The sequence below is a fragment of the Sus scrofa genome, chromosome 7, assembly GCF_054392235.1.
Source record: "Sus scrofa isolate SSC_HxYL_T2T_F1_AM1 chromosome 7, Sscrofa_HxYL_maternal_Yorkshire_Landrace_v2.0, whole genome shotgun sequence".
In the NCBI taxonomy this organism is placed as follows: Eukaryota; Metazoa; Chordata; class Mammalia; order Artiodactyla; family Suidae; genus Sus; species Sus scrofa.
Window position 1 is genome coordinate 19,590,282 of NC_139389.1, and position 17,754 is coordinate 19,608,035.

The 17,754-nt window shown below is 45.3% G+C and overlaps 1 protein-coding gene and 1 long non-coding RNA gene across 2 annotated transcripts in view; one reads left to right on the plus strand and one right to left on the minus strand.

Annotated features, from left to right (window-relative positions):
• LOC146401231 (uncharacterized) overlaps nt 1–17,754 on the minus strand; it is a 55,834-nt gene that overhangs the window by 14,783 nt on the left and 23,297 nt on the right. The window lies entirely within an intron of this gene.
• LOC146401232 (uncharacterized) lies at nt 4,121–16,272 on the plus strand. The gene is made up of 2 exons (XR_014809156.1): nt 4,121–4,770; nt 15,743–16,272. It is a non-coding gene; the product is annotated as an uncharacterized LOC146401232 (long non-coding RNA).

The following is a 17,754-nucleotide window of genomic DNA, read 5'->3' on the forward strand; positions in this document are numbered from 1 at the left end:
TTGTTTTCGGGTTTTTTCTTTTTCTTTAGCTGAGCCCACAGCATGCAGAAGTTCCTGTGCCAGGGATCAGACCCGAGCCATGGCAGTGATCCGAGCCATGGCAGTGACAATGACAGATCCTTAACCTGCAGAGCCATCTAGGAATTCTGGTTGGCGTTTTTCTTATTTGCTTGTTTACTTCTTACTTTGGACATTTTCGTACAAAAAGGAGTGGGGATAATAAATGGGTATAGGATGGGAAAGAGTGGATATAATGAAATACCACCTGCCCATCACCTACTTTCCACAAAAATTTCCCAGCCTTGTTCCATGCATCCCTTACACTGCTTTTTATTTTTCTTAAGTATATCAAAGTAAATCTAGATAAACATCATATCACTTATAAGTGTTATAGAGGCTATCTCTAAAGACAAGGGATTTTTTCTTTTTTTTAACCTGCCAAGAGTGTCATCATCACACCTAACAAAATTTACAATTCCTCATAACATATAATATTTTGGAGTAAAATATTGAAAACCTCCAATAATTTTTTTTTTTTTTAGGGCCACACTCACAGCACATGGAGGTTCCCAGGCTAGGAGTCAAATCAGAGCTACAGCTGCTGGCCTATACCAGGGCCACAGCAACACAGGATCCGAGCTGCCTCTGTGACCTACACCACAGCTCGTGGCAATGCCGGATCCTTGACCCACTAAGTGAGGCGAGTGATTGAACCCACGTCCTCATGGATGCTAGTTGGGTTTGCTAACTGCTGAGCCATGACAGGAACTCCAAAAGCCTCCAATAATTCTTAATGTAACTTTGGCTGACTTTTCTGATATTCTTAATTGGACTTCTGAAAATTGTACTAATACAATTCTGAGGAAATAAGTATTTATCATACTATAAAATGAATGTTTATACACCCCTACCACATCTATATGTTGAAACTTAACCCCTAGTGTGATGTATTTGGAGGTGAGGAGTTTTGGGGGGATCATTAAGTCATGAGAGGGGAGCCTTCATTAATGGGATTAATGCCCTTACAAAAGAGACCTTGGGGAGTTCCCTGGTGGCCTAGTGGTTAAGGACTTGGCTTTGTCACTGTGTGGCTTGGGTTACTGCTGTGGGTCAGGTTCTACCCCTGGCCTAGGAACTTCTTATGCCTTGGGTGGAGGCAAGGGGAAAAAAAAAAAAGAGAGACCCTATGTGTTAATATCCAAAATGTATAAACAACTCATACAATTCAACATCAAAAAAACAAAAAGCCCAATTAAAAAATGGGCATAAGACCTGAACAGACATTTTCCAAAGAAGACATACAGATGGCCAATAGGCACATGAAAAGATGCTTGGCATTACTAATCATCAGAAAAATGCAATTCAAAACCACAATATAATTTATTACACCACACTTGTCAGAATGGCTAACATCAAAAAACCAAAAATAACAAATGTTGGCCAAGATGTGGAAAAAGGGTATCCTTGTACAGTGTTGATGGGAATGTAACCCAGTATAACCACTATGGAAAGCAACCTAAGGGTCAATCAACAGATGACTGGATAAAGAATGGTATATATACACACGGAATACTATTCAACCAAAAGAGAATAAAATATTGCCATTTGCATCAACTTGGTTGGACTGGGAGGGCATTATGCTAAGTGCAGCAAGTCAGAGAAAGACAAATACTGTATGATAACACTTATATGTAGAATTTAAAGAATAAAACTAACTATAGAGTTCCCTGGTGGCTCAGTGGGTTAAGGATTTGTTGTCGTCACTGCTGTGGCTCTGATTAATGCTGTGACATGAGTTTGGACCCTGGCCTGGGAACTTCCACATGCCACGAGCATGGCTAACAATAAAAAATAAATAAAACAATCTAGTGAATGCAACAAAAAACAGACTCACAGAGAACAAACTAGTGGTTACCAGTGAGGAGAGGGAAGTGGGAAGGGCAACACAGGGGTAAGAGATTAACAGATATAACTACTATGTAGAAAGTAAATAAGTTATAAGGACATATAGTACAACACAGGGAATATAGCCACTATTTTATTTTATTTTATTTATTTTTTATTTTTTGTCTTTTGTCCTTTTAGGGCTGCACCTGCAGCATATGGAGGTTCCCAGGCTAGGGATCTAATCGGAGCTGTAGCCCCGTGCCTATACCACAGCCACAGCAAGGCCAGACCTACACCACAGCTCACGGCAATGCCCGGATCCTTAACCCACTGAGCGAGGCCAGGGATCGAACCTGCAACCTCATGGTTCCTAGTTGGATTCTTCTCTGCTGAGCCACCACAGGAACTCTTAGCCACTATTTTATAATAACTATCCCCTTCTCTCTCTCTTCTCCTTCTGGCATCCCTATAATACAGTTGTTGGTGCATTTAACGTTTTCCCAGAGTTCTCTGAGACTCTCTTCATTTCTTTTCAATCTTTTTTCTCTTTTCTGTTCTGCATCTGTAATTTCCACTCATCTGTTCTCTGCCTCACTTATTTGTTCTTCTGCCTCCTGTATTCTGCTCTTGGCTGCTTCTAATGAATTTTTTTATTTCAGTTATTGTATTTTGCATCTCTTCTCATTTAAGTTTTGTATCTTGTATCTCTTTGCTCGGTGTTTCCTGTAAATTATCCATCTTTGCCTCCAGTTTATTTCCAATGTCTTGCATCATCTTCAGCATCCACAGTCTTTTTCCTGGAGGCTGAGAATCTCCTGATCACTTAGCTGTTTTTCTTGGTTTTTTTCTTTCTCCCTCATCTGAGTTATAGTTCTCTGTCTTTTCATTTTTTATAGGTTTTTGGTGTGGTGACCTTTTCATAGATAATAGAGCTGAAGCCTCTCTTACTTCTGGTGTCTGCTCCCCTTGTGGCTGAAGTCGGTATGGGGGGCTTGCTGTAGGCTTCCTGATGGGAGGGGCTGATGCCTGCCCACTGGTAGGTGGAGCTGATGTCTGCCCTCTGGTGGGTGGGGCTTTGTCTCTGGATGAGATTAGGAGCGGTTGTGTGCCTGGGGGGTCTTTAGGCAGCATGTTTACTGATGGGTGGGGCTGTGATCCCACTTGGATTGTTGTTTGGCTTGGGGCTTTTTAGTGCTGATGGGTGGGGCCACATTTTCCCAAAATGGCCACCTCTTGATGTGGCCTCCTCTTTGTCTTCTGGAGTAGAATATCATTTTGAAAGTTTCTGGTTCATTTGGTTGAAGATTGCTCAGTATTTGGTTGTAAATTTTGTTGTTTTTAGGAGGGAAGTTGCACTCTAGTCCTTCTATTCTGCCATCTTAATCCTCTATAATAACTATAGATGGAATATAACCTTTAAAAATTGTGAACCAGTAGGTTGTACACCTGAAACATATAATATTGTGCAACCGTGCCTCAATTTTAAAAAGAGTTCTCTGGAGTTCTTGTTGTGACTCAGCAGGTTACAAACCCAACTAGTATCCATGAGGACATGGGTTTGAGCCCCAGCCTCCGTTAGTGGGTTAAGGATCTGGTGCTGCTGTGGCTGTGACATAGGCTGGCAGCTGCACTCTAATTTGATCCCTAGCCTGGGAACTTCCGTGTGCTGAAGGTGTGGCCTGAAAAAAAAAAAAATCAAAATAAAAAAGAGTTTGGAGTTTCCATTGTGGCTCAGTGGTAACAAACTTGACTAATATCCATGAGGATTCAGGTTTGATCCCTGGCCTCACTCAGCAGGTTAAAGATCCAGCATTGCCGTGAGCTGTGGTGTAGGTCTCAGACATGCTCAGATCCCACGTTGCTGTGGCTGTGGCAAAGGCTGCCAGCTACAGCTCCAATTCGACCCCTAGCCTGGGAACTTCTATATTCCACAGGTGAGACCCCAAAAAAACGAAAAGAAAAGAAAGAGTTCTCTGCAACGAGATCAGCAGAATTGCTGGAGCACTGCAATGGAGGTTCGATTCCTGGCCCAGCAGGTTAAGGCTTTGGCATTGCCACAGCTGTGGTATTGTAGGAGAAAATGTCCCGATGGAAAGGTAGAAGAGAGACCCCAGCCATGATGACTCAGCAAAGTCCAGCCAACGGCCCCACCACCCCTCCCCCACACATCTGCTTCTGTAAACTTGTTTCCGCATTTACTACCTTGCCTGACCTCACTCTGGTCCAACCAGACAAGCATGGACCCGGAAGAGGTAGCCCATAAAAGCCTTGTGAAACCCTTCTTCGGGGCTCAGACTCCGGAGAGCGCTCTCGTCTGAGCCCGCCGGCGCAATGAACCTGAGTTCTCCAACTCTCCGAGGGCTCGCTTGGTTTCTCGCCGGGTAAAAGAGCTGATCCACTGCAGCCACGGAGCTGCTGGAGCTGGTACACTACAGCCACAGGGCTGGCGCTAGAGCTGGCACACTACAGCCACAGGGCTGGCGCTAGAGCTGGCACACTATACAGCCACGGGGCTGGCGCTAGAGCTGGTACACTACAGCCATGGAGCTGGCGCTAGAGCTGGTATACTACTGCCACGGGACTGTCGCCAGTGCTGATACGCTGCGTCACAGGGCTGCTGGGCAGCTGCCGTAACATTTCTGGAGGCCCCAGCGAGATTCCAACCATTCTGGCCTCTTGAGCCATCAGAACAGAGGCAAGTTCTGCCTGGCAGCCGGGGAGCCCTGAACCAAACGAGGCCCCCTGAACCAAACGAGGTGGCGCACCACCTGACGGTATTCCGGGTCCTCCTTCGTGAGCGGCATTCCTGACTCCCAGGTGACCGAACCCTGGCTGGGCTCAGTGGAGAGACGGACCAACTCATCAGGAAGGCATCCGGACAAGGTAAGGCCCCGGGGCCAACCCCAGTCAGGTCCTGCCCCAGTAGGCAGAAGAGGGGACTGATCACCCCCTTAGGGAGACCCTCCCAGTTGGAAGCTGTGCCCGACTGCAGCAGTGGTCCTAGTGCTCCAGATTGGAAGCAGAGGAACCTCTTGCTTGGGCGGAGTAACTGTCAGGAGTAGGCTATTGAAAGTTGTGCTTGATGGAGCTACTAGTTAGGGACTTCCAGGGAGCAGGAGGCATTGTGACAACCTCTGAGTGTGTGTGAGGGTGAATGGGTGGCCTGATTCACTAGCGCTTCAGTTTTGAGTTTGTGGCTCCATGGTCTTAGCAGCTACGGAGTCCGAGTGGGTCCTAACCTGCAGTTCTGCGGTGACCATATATGGCTTATGGCTGTAGCAGACTCTGAGGGCTCTCTTCCCTCCCTGCAAGTCCAATCCAAATTCGGGGCTTATATGAACCAGCCAATTGCTAGGAGGCACCTAAACTCCCGAGAGGGGGGTAGTCAGGCAGATGTCTGAATGGCCACCTTCTGAGAAGGGGGCACCTCCCCCTTGTTTTTTCTGTGACACTGGCACAGGGCAGCCACACAGGGTGGGACCTAACCCAGAAGCCCAGAAGCCAGAGACCCCTGTGCTCCTGCCATTTGGGCCATAAGCTCTTCGGAGGAGATAATCTAACCCCTGGGCCTCCAGGAACTCCCGTCCCAGATTCTAAACCAGCCACAGGATTGCTCATTTTGTCAGTTCATGGAGGCCCAGGATCTGACTCAGAGAGATAAGCCCATCATCCCCATCTCAGTCCAGGGTATAGGGAGGATTGGGTACGAGGTCCCCTGTCCTTTGCCCAAACATTAGAACTTGTCTGAGTGCCTTCCCCAAACCTGGGGCCTAGATGGATCAGAGACACTTGCAACAAAGCAGGTGCTCTCCAGGGCCATAGAGCGAGCTGAGTGGGAGCTGTCTTGCTTTCAGGAGTGGTGGAGGCAACGCTATTGGGGATACCACCCACGAGGTCAGAGAAGGTCTCATAATATCAGGCCATAGACGAGATCCACAGAAAGACACCATGGGTTTGCCCAAGTCTAAACTCATGGTCCTAGACTGTGTGATCGAAGATTTCAAAAAGGGATTTCCTGAAGACTATGGTGTAAAACTAACCTGATCTTTCCTTTGCTATTACCTCAAATAGAGCTGCAGGGGCAAAGGAAACAGACCTCTCAATGTTAAGACCACCCTGAGTTGTTACCATGCCTGGGCGGGGGGGCGGAGAAGGAGGTCATAACTAGTATCCATCCAGCTTAGGCCAAGTGCTTAGCCTCAGAGTCAGTTTTGCTTTTTGCTATTTACTTTCACTCTGGTTGGAGGAATCAACGGCTGGTTCATTCAATTTACCTGTTAATGGTGGCATAGGAACTTTCCTAATATTAATTGAGGGCATGTCAGAGTGAGCATCTTAGGATTCGAAATCTCAGGAAAGGGCCTGTATACCTGGGTTTTCTTCACCTCTGTCCAGAGACAGGCAATGGGCAGGGACGATGGGAAAAGAGGCTGCGCTGGTGAAGAGTGGTTAATTCCAGTCAGCCTGAGGTCGGATGGGGCATTTGACCACTAATGTCTAGCTGTTCCATCTAAGAGAGGGGATGCCCTCACAAAACCAAGAAGGGACACTAGGCGTTGGACGCTGGTCTTTTTTCTTTTTCTGATAGACATCACATCCTCAAGCCTGGTGCACGGCTCAATAGCAACTCCTCTGACATGTGCCTTGAAGAACTGGAAAAAGTTTGACATTTAATTTTCTTTTGCACAAAGGCCTGGCCACTATATAATCTGTCAGATGAAGAGTGATGGCCACCTGAAGCCTCTCTAGGTTATAATACTATTCTCCAATGAGACCTATTTGGTAGACGAGAAGGGGAATTATGCCAGATCTTCTTTACAATGAGGGAAGACACTACACTGAGGAAGGCTTGCAGACTTTCTCAGTACATTATGCCAACTCCCTCAGGACCTAGGTGCCCACCGTATCCTGGCCCAACTGGGTCAGACCCTCCAGAAGTTAATCAGCCTTCTCCAATATCGCCCAAGGCTCCTCCTCTCCCCCCTCCAGTGCCAATGTTACATCCCTCTCTTCCTCCCTTCACAGGAAGTGGCAAACAGAGAATGGGGACCAATACAGGTCCATACGACTTTTTCGCTTCAGGACTTAAAGCAAATAATAGATTAGGGAAAATTTGCTGACAACCCAGATATATTGAGGTCTTTCAGGGTCTCATGCAGTCCTTTGAGTTGGCCTGGAAGGACGTCAGGTTATTACTAAAACAGGTATTGACTATAAGTGGGGAAAAAAATACATAAAGTCTTCCAAAACTGCTCAAAGCTGGGGAAGATGAATGGAATGATGCTATAAACGCCAGAGGCAGATTAGAAGAGGAATGAACAAGATTCTCCACACTGTCAGGCAGTTCCTATGAGCGATCCCAATTGGTCTACTGATGAGGGAGATAACAATTGGCATAGAAATCATTTTATTACTTGTATAGTTGAGGGATTAACAGCCTCACAAGTAAGGCCCATTAAAAGCTATTACTAGGGGAACAAGAGAGTCCATCAGCTTTCTTAGAATTCTAGACTCAGAAAGGCATTGAGAAAATATACACCAAGGAATCCAGAAACAATGGAGGGCCGAATAATTCTTAAGGATAAATTCATAGCTCAATCGGTGCCAGATATATGGAGAAAGCTCCAAAAATTGGCTTTTGGCCTTGACAGGACCTGGAGCACCTCTTATAATTGGGGCCAGGAAGAATGAAAGGAGAACAAGAGGGAGAGACAGAGAAAAGGCTGAGGCTCTAGTTATGACACTACAGGGAGTCAACCTGGGAATTTCCAAGGTGAGAGGACTAGGGCAGAGACCTAAGCCCGGAGCCTGTTTCCTCTGTGGAAAAGAGGGACCCTTTAAATGGGAATGCCCCAAGACAGACCACAGCACCTAGGCCGTGCCCCATATGTTGGGGAGATCACTGGAATAGGGACTGACCCCAAAGACAAAAGGTCTCTGGGGTTGACCCCTCAGGCCCAGGATCAAGACTGATGGGACATTTCCATAATGGCTCCTGTCCTTATCACCACTCAGGAGCCCTGGGTGACTAAATGTAGGAAGACAGCCTATCGACTAACTCCTGGATATGGGAGCCACTTTTCAGTCCTCCTCTCCGGTCCCAGGCCCCTCCCTCACGAATCTGCCACATTCGTGTTTCTGGCAAGATGGTTACAAAATTTTTTACACAACCTTTGAGTTGTGACTGGGAATCCATTTTCTTCTCTCATGCCTTTCTGATTGTTCCAGAGAGTCCAACTCCTCCTTTAGAAAGATATTTTGTAAGAGGTTAAAGCCTCAATTCACATGGCAATGGAGGCTTTCCCATCATGGCATAGCAGAAGCAAATCCAACTAGGAACCATGAGGTTTTTGGGTTCGATCCCTGGCTTTGCTCAGTGCGTTGGGGATCCAGCGCTGAGGTGAGCTGTGGTATAGACTGCAGACATGGTTCGGATCCCACGTGGCTGTGGCTGTGGTGTAGGCTGGCAGCTTCAGATACAATTGAACCCCTAGCCTGGGAACCTCCATATGCCACGGGTGTGGCTCTAAAAAAAAGGCACATGGCAATGGAGCCTAATCAAGGTTTATGCATGCCTTTAATGGAACTATATATTAACCCAGAAGTTTGGGCCATAGGAGGAAAGGTAGGAAGAGCAAAGAATACTCAACTGGTAGAAGTCTTTTTTTCTTTTTTTTCTTTTTGGTCTTTTTTGCCATTTCTTGCATATGGAGGTTCCCAGGCTAGGGGTCTAATCGGAGCTGTAGCCACTGGCCTATGCCAGAGCCACAGCAACGTGGGATTCGAGCTGCGTCTGCGACCTACACCACAGCTCACAGTAATGTCAGATCCTTAACCCACTGAGCAAGGCCAGGGATTGAACCCACAACTTCATGGTTCCTAGTAGGTTTCGTTAACCACTGTGCCATGACGGGAACTCCTAAGATCAGAATTTCTTTCCTTGCCAAAAATAGCATCCTCTGAGACCTGACCACGATGGGGGCTTATCTCAATTATAAGAAACATAAGAGGACAGAGATTATTAATTGAATGTAACAGCCCTTGTAACACTCCTATATTGGGAGTGCAAAAATTTAACAGGGATTGGTGCCTCGTACTAGACCTTCATCTAATAAATGAGACTCGGGTCCTACTACATCCAGTGGTGCCCAATCCCTACACTCTTTCACCAATTCCAGAAACTAAGGCATGGGTTACTGCTGTATTAGATTTAAAAGATGGCTTTTTTCCACATTTCCTTGACTAAGGCTTTGCGTATATAAATTCTCAAAATATGGAAGATAACTAACTGGCCAGAATTAATTTTAGGTTTGAGTAAACTGGGAAACATTCGGTATTAAATTAATATCTTAAATTAGAGTTGAAGTTTGCTGATCTAATTAATACATGCATGTCATTACAGTTGTCAACATTAGGTATAATATCTTATCATACCTAAGTTTAACAGAAGTCAAATGAGACACTGAGACATCAGTTACTAAACAGAAACTAAAGGCATTTAGAATGATTAATCAGTATGATCAGTGCCACCCTGAATGTTCTCCATAAGAAAAACATGTGTTTTTAGAAATTATAAAGGACAGTCCATGGTTGCTTTAGAAAAGCAGAATGTGTGTGCTTTCAATGTAGAAGGAATGAGGAATGGAATTGCATTTTATTAAGGTAAAAGAAAGATAGTCTGTCTTCAGCTGATTGCTCTGGTTGGAAAATAAGGGACAGACTAATAAGGATACAGAAAGTGATACAAGGTGTGTGGGAAGTGGACACTGAGAAGAGAATTTTGTGCATGGTGGGGACCGTTTAGAATATATTTGAGTAAGTTAACTTTAAAAGTAAGGTGGTGCCATAAATCATACTGCTCACAAGGACATAAGGTGGCTTTCAATTATATGCTGACCAAGGAAACGGCATACAAATATAACCAGCCAGAGAAATCAGAAAAGTCATACAAGTTACCTGTGCTATTATAAAATCTAAATGTTGTATTCCTGTGGAATACAGGACCTCCTCCTCCTGTGAAAATATTTCTTCACCATATTCATTGTGATCTTGATCCTTTTATTCAGACCCTTTATAATTAATTGTATTTCTCACTTCATTACATCCTGATTTAAAACTATCAACCTTCAAATGTTGATAGAGGGGGTACCCAAAGCAATGCATCAAAGCCCACTTGAGTGGAGACCTAACTGCTTTCCCTAACGACGCCCCTTTTCAGCAGGAAGAAGTCAGAGCGGTCATCGCCCCCTCTCCCCCAGTTAGAGTCTCCAACTCTCGGGGCGGGGGTGGGTGGGAATTGAGGCAGAATATTAACTCAGGTAGTCAGTGTAGGAACATGGGCTTCAACACATTCTTTGATGTGGCTATTGATTAACATCTGTAAATTAAGGGTTGCATAGCAATCCCAACTGCTATAAGGGTTACAGGTATTACCCCGTGGATCCATCACACCAGAGTCAAGAAGGCTGCATCCGCTGCTAACACAGACACCTGGGAGGCTGTACAGTACCTCAAGAATCCCCTCAAGGTCAAGTTCGAGAGACTCCCTTCACCCTCATCTGAGAGCGCTAAGCCCTGCTCTGGCCACCCCTGGAAGCTAGTCTACACACGGTAGAAGCCTGAGGAGTTCCATGTGAGACTTGAACTCATGTTCTGGTGGGGGATGTTAGCCATTGAAACCACCCTAACCCATGTACTTGAAGTCGGGAATGGGAAGAGGGCCCTAGGTTGCTTATTTATGTGATGTATCTTCTGACTCCCCGTACATCAGGAGTCCTCCTCATCACCAGTTAACAAACAATGAGGGGGCTTGTCACCCTAATAATAGCCTTTATGACCAACAAACAGATCCAGGTTCCTCTACCCATAGAGTTCAATAGTGTCTCAAATGTCAAAACTGGTATACAAGACTGATTGTTGGGCATGACTGCACGAGAACAACCCTACAGGGGTATGAGACGTTGAGGTCAAGGCTCACCCCACAGCTGTAGAGGCCCTCATCAAGCTGGAGGGAACACTAGGTGGGTTCACCTACACAATTACCCACAGGGGTCAATAACACTGCTGTCATCCACACCCTGCTCTCCAGCACCAGCACCACCATCAGTCCAGTTGTCTGCTGCAAGACCTAAAACTGGAGCACCCAGAGCCATGAAGATACCCAGATGCTGGCCCATGGGGATAATTAGCACATTAGTGGGAAAACAGCCTCTCTCTTCAAAACCGAGGGATGGGACATTCTAGCTTTAGAGAATTATTTTGGTTTGCTGGAGTACCTCTGTTAGAGAGATCAGTACTTAACCTGACTATAATGGTTCAAGAGTCCTGGAAGGCCACCTTAGCGGCCATAAAAGCCCAACAACAACTGGTCTCCTGGTGGAGGTGGTATTACAAAACAGGAGGGGACTAGAAGTACTGACCTCAGAAAAGGGGAACTCTGTCTATTCCTTAAGGAAGAATGCTGTCTTTAAGTCAACAAGTCAGGAGTAATCAGCAGCATGGCACAACAAAAGAGCGAATAACTAAGAAGAGGTGAGAATTGGCAGAGTCTTCAAACTACTGGAATTAGATGATCTGGAACTGGGCTTCATGGCGCCTACACTTAACTGGGCCTCTGACTACACTCATCATTGCCCTCTTGTTTGGGCCCTGAATTCTTAATGTAATTACTCACTTCATAACCACACGAGTAGAGTCTATAAGGTTGCAAATGTTAGGACACAGTATGCCCCCCCACCGCCGCCCGACACATCAGACACAGACAATTTGACCTCTAAAAATTTGAAAAGCATCAAGAGGGGGGTATGTAGGAGAAAATGCCCCAATAAAAAGGTAGGAGAGACCCCGGCTATGATGAGTCAGCGAATTCCAGCCAACAGCCCCAACCACCCCTTTCCCACAATCTGCTTCTGTAAACTTGTTTCCACATCTACTACCTTGCCTGCCCTCACTCCGGTCCAACCAGCCAAGCATGGACCTGGAAGAGGTAGCCCATAAAAGCCTTGTGAAACCCTTCTTCGGGGCTCAGACTCTGGAGCGTGATCTCCTCTGAGCCCACTGGTGTAATAAACCTGAGTTCTCCAACTCTCTGGGTGCTTGCTTGGTTTCTCGCCGGGTAAAAGAGCTGATCCACTGCAGCCACAGAGCTGCTGGAGCTGCTACACTAAAGCCACAGGACTGTCGCCAGAGCTGATAAGCTGCGGCACAGGACTGCTGGGCAGCTGCTGTAACAGTATAAGTTGCAGCTATGGGTCAAATCTGATCCCTGACCTGGCAACACCACATGCTGCAGGGCAGCCAAAAGTGAACATAAATGGAGTCCTTTTGTGGTGCAGCAGGTTAAAGATTTGGTGTTGTCACTGCAGCGGCTTGGGTCGCTGCTGTTGCAGGGATTTGATCCCTGGTACAGGAACTTCCACATGCTGTGGGTGTGGCCAAAAAATAAAAAATAAAATAAAAACAGACATAGAGACTCTAGAAGGTTCACTTGCCTCTTCCATCATATGAGGACACACAAGAATCAGGAAGCAGGTTCTCACCAGACACAGAATCTGCCAGCAGACTGGGCTTGATTTTGGGCTTCCCAAGCCCCAGAACTGTGAGAAATTTCTATTGTTGATAAGCCACCCAGACTATGCTATTTCATTACATCAGCCTGAGGGGAATAAGACAATACTTAATTGTCAATTAACAAAGGCAATGGCCTTTAAGGAACTGAAGTTCAGCAGAAAAAGTCATCTGTGATTTTTTGGGTTTTTTTTTTTTTTTTCTTTTTTTTTGGCTTTTTTTGAGCCGCTCCCGTGACATATGGAGGTTCCCAGGCTAGGGGTCTAATCAGAGCTCTAGCCACTGGTTTATGCCAGAGCCACAGCAACGTGGGATCCCAGCCATGTCTGCGACCCACACCACAGCTCACGGCAATGCCGGATCATTAACCCACTGAGCAAGGGCAAGGATCGAACCCGCAACCTCATGGTTCCTAGTTGGATTCATTAACCACTGTGCCACGACGGGACCTCCAAAAGTTATCTGTGATTAAAAAATAAGAGCATCAATGCCCAGAAAAAATAAAGAATTAAAGGCAAATTTTAGGTTAAAAAAAATCTCAAAAACATTTGGCATAACATTATCTTCCAAAGGATGGCTAAACAAATACTCTCATAGCTTACTACTGGGAGTGTGAATTGGTTGGTGTACCAGTCAGATGGCGTGTTAAGAGGGAACTGAAAGGAGATTAACGAAAAGATTATTTATAGAGATGTAAGGGTTGAGGGAACCTATAAGGGTTGATGAAGCACCCAAGGACAGGCAGCTGCAGGAAGTGGTTGCCCTGGGCCTGAATGGGCAAGAGGAAGGAGCTTTAACTGAAGCGTGGAAGGAGCGGTAGCCATTGGGGAGGGGTTGCCCAACAGGCTTCTGGGAAAGGAATGTAACCACAGCCAAAGGGCCTGGAGCTCCTTCCTTCCGCCCTTCCATCTGGTGCCAGTGTTTCTCACCAGGAATCTGAATGGAAGTCTGGGCAAAGACACTGGCTAATAAGATTTCATAGAAGTCAGCCTCCTGGGCTACCGAGCCGAGTGGAGAAAGGCAGTATCTACTGAGAGGGCAAAGACATTATCCAACACAGAAGCAAACTGACGTTATCTATCAATTTTATTTTTTTTAATTTTTTAATTTTTTGTCTTTTCTAGGGTGGCATCTGAGGCACATGGAGGTTCCCAGGCAACGGGTCTAATCAGGAGCTGTAGCCACCGGCCTATGCCACAGCCACAGCAACTCAGGATCCAAGCCACATCTGCAATCTACACCACAGCTCACTGCAATGCAGGATCCTTAGCCCACTGAGCGAGGCCAGGGATGGAACCTGCAACCTCTTGGTTCCTGGTGGGATTCATTAATCATTGAGCCACAATAGGAACTCCAATATCAATTTTTAATGAACACCCTTGGATTTAGCTATTCCACATCTAAGAATTTATACCCTATATGGTAACTCAAATGCATATAAAATTGGAAAATTTTTAAAAAGTATTTTTTTGGGGGGTTGTGCCCAAGGCATGAGGAAATTCCCAGGGCAGGGATCAAACCCTTGACACAGCAGTGACCCAAGCTGCAACAGTGACAACACTGGATCCTTATCTGCTAGGTCACCAGGGAACAAAACAGAAGTACTTTATTTTTTTAATTTAATTTGATTCTTATTTTTTGTCTTTTTAGGGCTGCACCTGCAGCCTATGGAGGTTCCCAGGCCAAGGGTTGAATAGGAGCTGTAGCCGCTGGCCTATACCACAGCCACAGCAATATGGGACCCGAGTCACATCTGCAACCTACACCACAGCTCACAGCAATGCTGGATCCTTAACCCACTGAGCAAGGCCAGGGATTGGACCTGAGTCCTCATGGATACTAGTCAGATCGTTTCCACTGAGCCATGACAGGCACTCTGGGGTATTTTATATTTGTTGAGAGCTTATTATGCACTAAGGCACCAAGCAAGGCACTTTACATGTAATTCTCACAAGAACTCTATGAGTTTGGCACTATTATTATCACCATCTTACACTTGAGGGAATTAGGGCTGGTGAAGCTTAGATGTGGTCACGGAGTAAATAAGTGACAGCACTAGGATTTAAACTCAGTCAAACTGCCTCCGGTCTCTGAGCTCTAAGAAAATCCAGAGCAGCACTGTTTGTAAAAACACAAGACTGCATACAAACATAAATGACCTTGATTTGGAGACAGGGTAAACAAATTCTGGTACATCTACACAATGGAATACTATGAAGCTTAATAAAGAATGGAGTAAATCTATGTATGCTAATATGAGAAAGACACATACCATGTTAAAGAAAAAAGCAAATTACAGAATTTTGTGTATTCTTATGTGCTCATTTATACATAAAAATGAAAGGCACACAAAAAATTTTGAGTAATGGTTGTCTCTGGGTAGAAGGTCTGGTAATCAAGAAATAAATATAAATAAATATCTATATATAAATATAGATATATATTGGCATAAGTTCCTGGGCCAGGGATCGAACCTGCACCACAGCAGTGACTCAAACTACTGCAGTGACAATGCTGGATCCTTAACCTACAGCACCACAAGAGAACTCCTCAATATTTTAATGTATGTATTATTTTTCAATAAATACATGTAATTAAGTGAAAAGTCACAACAAACACATGCAAACATTTGTAAAGTGCCCAAAACAAAATAACAGCTAACATTTATAGAGCTGTTCTAAATGTCTTAGATGTATTATCTCTAAATATTCAAAAGAGCCCTATTATTCTCATCCTCATTTTTTAAATGAAGGAACGATGTCATAAAGAGAGTAATTTTTCCAAGGTTGCCCAGTGTAGCAGAGCTAGTATTTGAACACTAACAGTCTAGTTCCAGACCCAGTGCTCATAACTCCCTCTCAATAAATGATCATTTTTGTTTCTTGTGATCTGTCCAAAAGCAATATTAGCTTTTTCAACAGCTACATTGTAGAGGTGGTTCATTTTAACCTATGATCAATCAAAACTTCTACATTTCTCTTTTGCTTTATGAATTGTTACCAAACCTAGTTTCCTTCTTCCTGTATTTGTAAAAAAAAAAATTCAAACCGAAAAACATCTCTCTATATTTGTTCTAGATAAAATGTCACGCTGTGGGTTTAGGGTTGAGATTCTAGCTGTGAGGCCAGTTGTGAATCTTTAGTTAAGCTAGTTTTGAGTAATCTTTAAACCTGATAAGCACATTTTCTGTGCCAACTTGTAAATTACTGATGTTAAAGGGAAAACTACAGGCCCATGTTGGGGAAACCATCTAATTTGACAAAAGCCATTTTGTGTTACCCTTCAACAGACCAAAGAGCAGCCTCGAATATCAGCCAATCAAACGCCACGTTTCAACCCCTTATTTGCATGGCGGGAACCAGGAGAGGCTGTTTCCAAAGCCAGCTCCCCTAGGAAACGACCCCAAACCGCTGCCTCCGTTCCGATAGCTCTCATTATGCGGACCTACCCGCTGCTCACTCAATAAATCTGCCTTTCTCTGATCTGACCTGGGTGAGTTCTTTCACCGTGACCTTGGCGGCCCGACTGGTCCATTGCCCAGAACACAGGATACCAAAGAAGTAATCTGTCTGGGTCTTCTGCATTCCCCCACTGCAGCCCAGAAGAAGAAGAGGCAGTCTGCATGGTAAAGGCCCCTGTCCTCCCCTCCCCAAGAAGAAGCCCTGAGCCCAAATAACCCACTCTTTTCTTTTGACTTTCTGGCCCCGCCATCCCTTTTATCTTCTGTTTTGTCCCACTTCCTCCAGGTGCACTTCTGCGTGCTAGAAGGGGTGCTGCTGGATTCAGGAATCGCTTAATAAAGCTAATTAGATCTTGAAATGTATTTGGTTGAATTTTTTTTTTTCCGCCTTTTCTAGGGCCGCTTCCTGTGGCAATATGGAGGTTCCCAGGCTAGGGGTTGAATTGGAGCCACAGCAACGCAGGATCTGAGCCGTGTCTGCGACCTACACCACAGGTCACGGCAACGCCGGATTCTTAACCCACTGAGCAAGGCCAGGGATCGAACCTATAGCTTCATGGTTCCTAGTCGGATTCGTTAACCACTGCGCCACGATGGGAACTCCTGAATTTTCTTTTTTAAACACTGAGAAAGTGGTCAAATGAGACAGTGGGTGGGTAAACCCTGTGAGAAACTGCCCAGACAAGCTGACTCTGATAAGTTACCTCATCAACACCGTGCAGATGGCTCTAACCAATGATTCATCTGTCACCATCTCTTCATCTTTTCCCTAAGGACACCATGATAGGTTTTGCTCATCATTCTACTGTAATTTCTCTTTTATTCAACTGATTTGCCACCACAACTCTATCCCTGCCCCACCAGACCCCCCTTTTAAAAGAAAGATAGGATTGAAGGATTTGTTTACAGACACATAGTAGGGCTTCTAGCACCATCTCATTCTTACATAAGTCTTTGCAAATTATTTGTATAGTAGTGTTTGTTCATGATTTTACCAACAATTTAAATTTAAAATTTACTAAAACTGAGTGGGGGCCTTGGAGGGCCCTCATAGCCTTTCCATGGTTCCCACTGTTTGTAGGAAAAAGGCTTCAGCCTCCCAGACTTTCCCTCAGTTCCAAAGGGAAGATTCAAGGAGACTCTAATTAGGGAAGTGAGGGAATGCAGAAACAAAGGAAAAGCAGTCAAGAAGCAATAGTGGAGTGATAAAACAGAGTCCCAGTTCCTCCTCAGGAGATACACATAAGGGAGTTACCATCGTGGCTCAGTGCTAACAAACCCAACTAGCAACCATGAGGACTTGGGTTTAATTCCTGGCCTTGCTCAGTGGGTTGAGGATCTGGTGTTGCTGTGAGCTGCAGTGTGGGCTACAGACTCAGCTTGGATCTGGTGTTGCTGTGGTGTAGGCCGGCAGCTACAGCTCAGATTCAGCTCCTAGCCTGGGAACTTCCATATGCTGCAGGTGTGGCCCTAAAAAGACGAAAAAAGAGAGAGAGAAATACATATTAACAATCGGGTACATGGCTTCGAGTGGTTGTACAGGAACTAAGGCCCACCCAGACAGAGGATGATAACTACTTGCTGAGACCCCAGACTGACTGGAACTAGAAGGCTGATGATCGATAGATTTCAGGAATATTACCTGGCGCTTCACCACCAATCAGAAAAAAGTCACACCCAGAGTTCCTGTTGTAGCTCAGTGGAAACGAATGTGACTCGTATCCATGAGGATGGCAGCTCGATTACTGGCCTTGCTCAGTGGGTCAGGGATCCACTGTTGCCATGAGCTGTGGTGTAGGCTGCAGGTGCAACTTGGATCCTGAGCTGCTGTGACTGTGGCG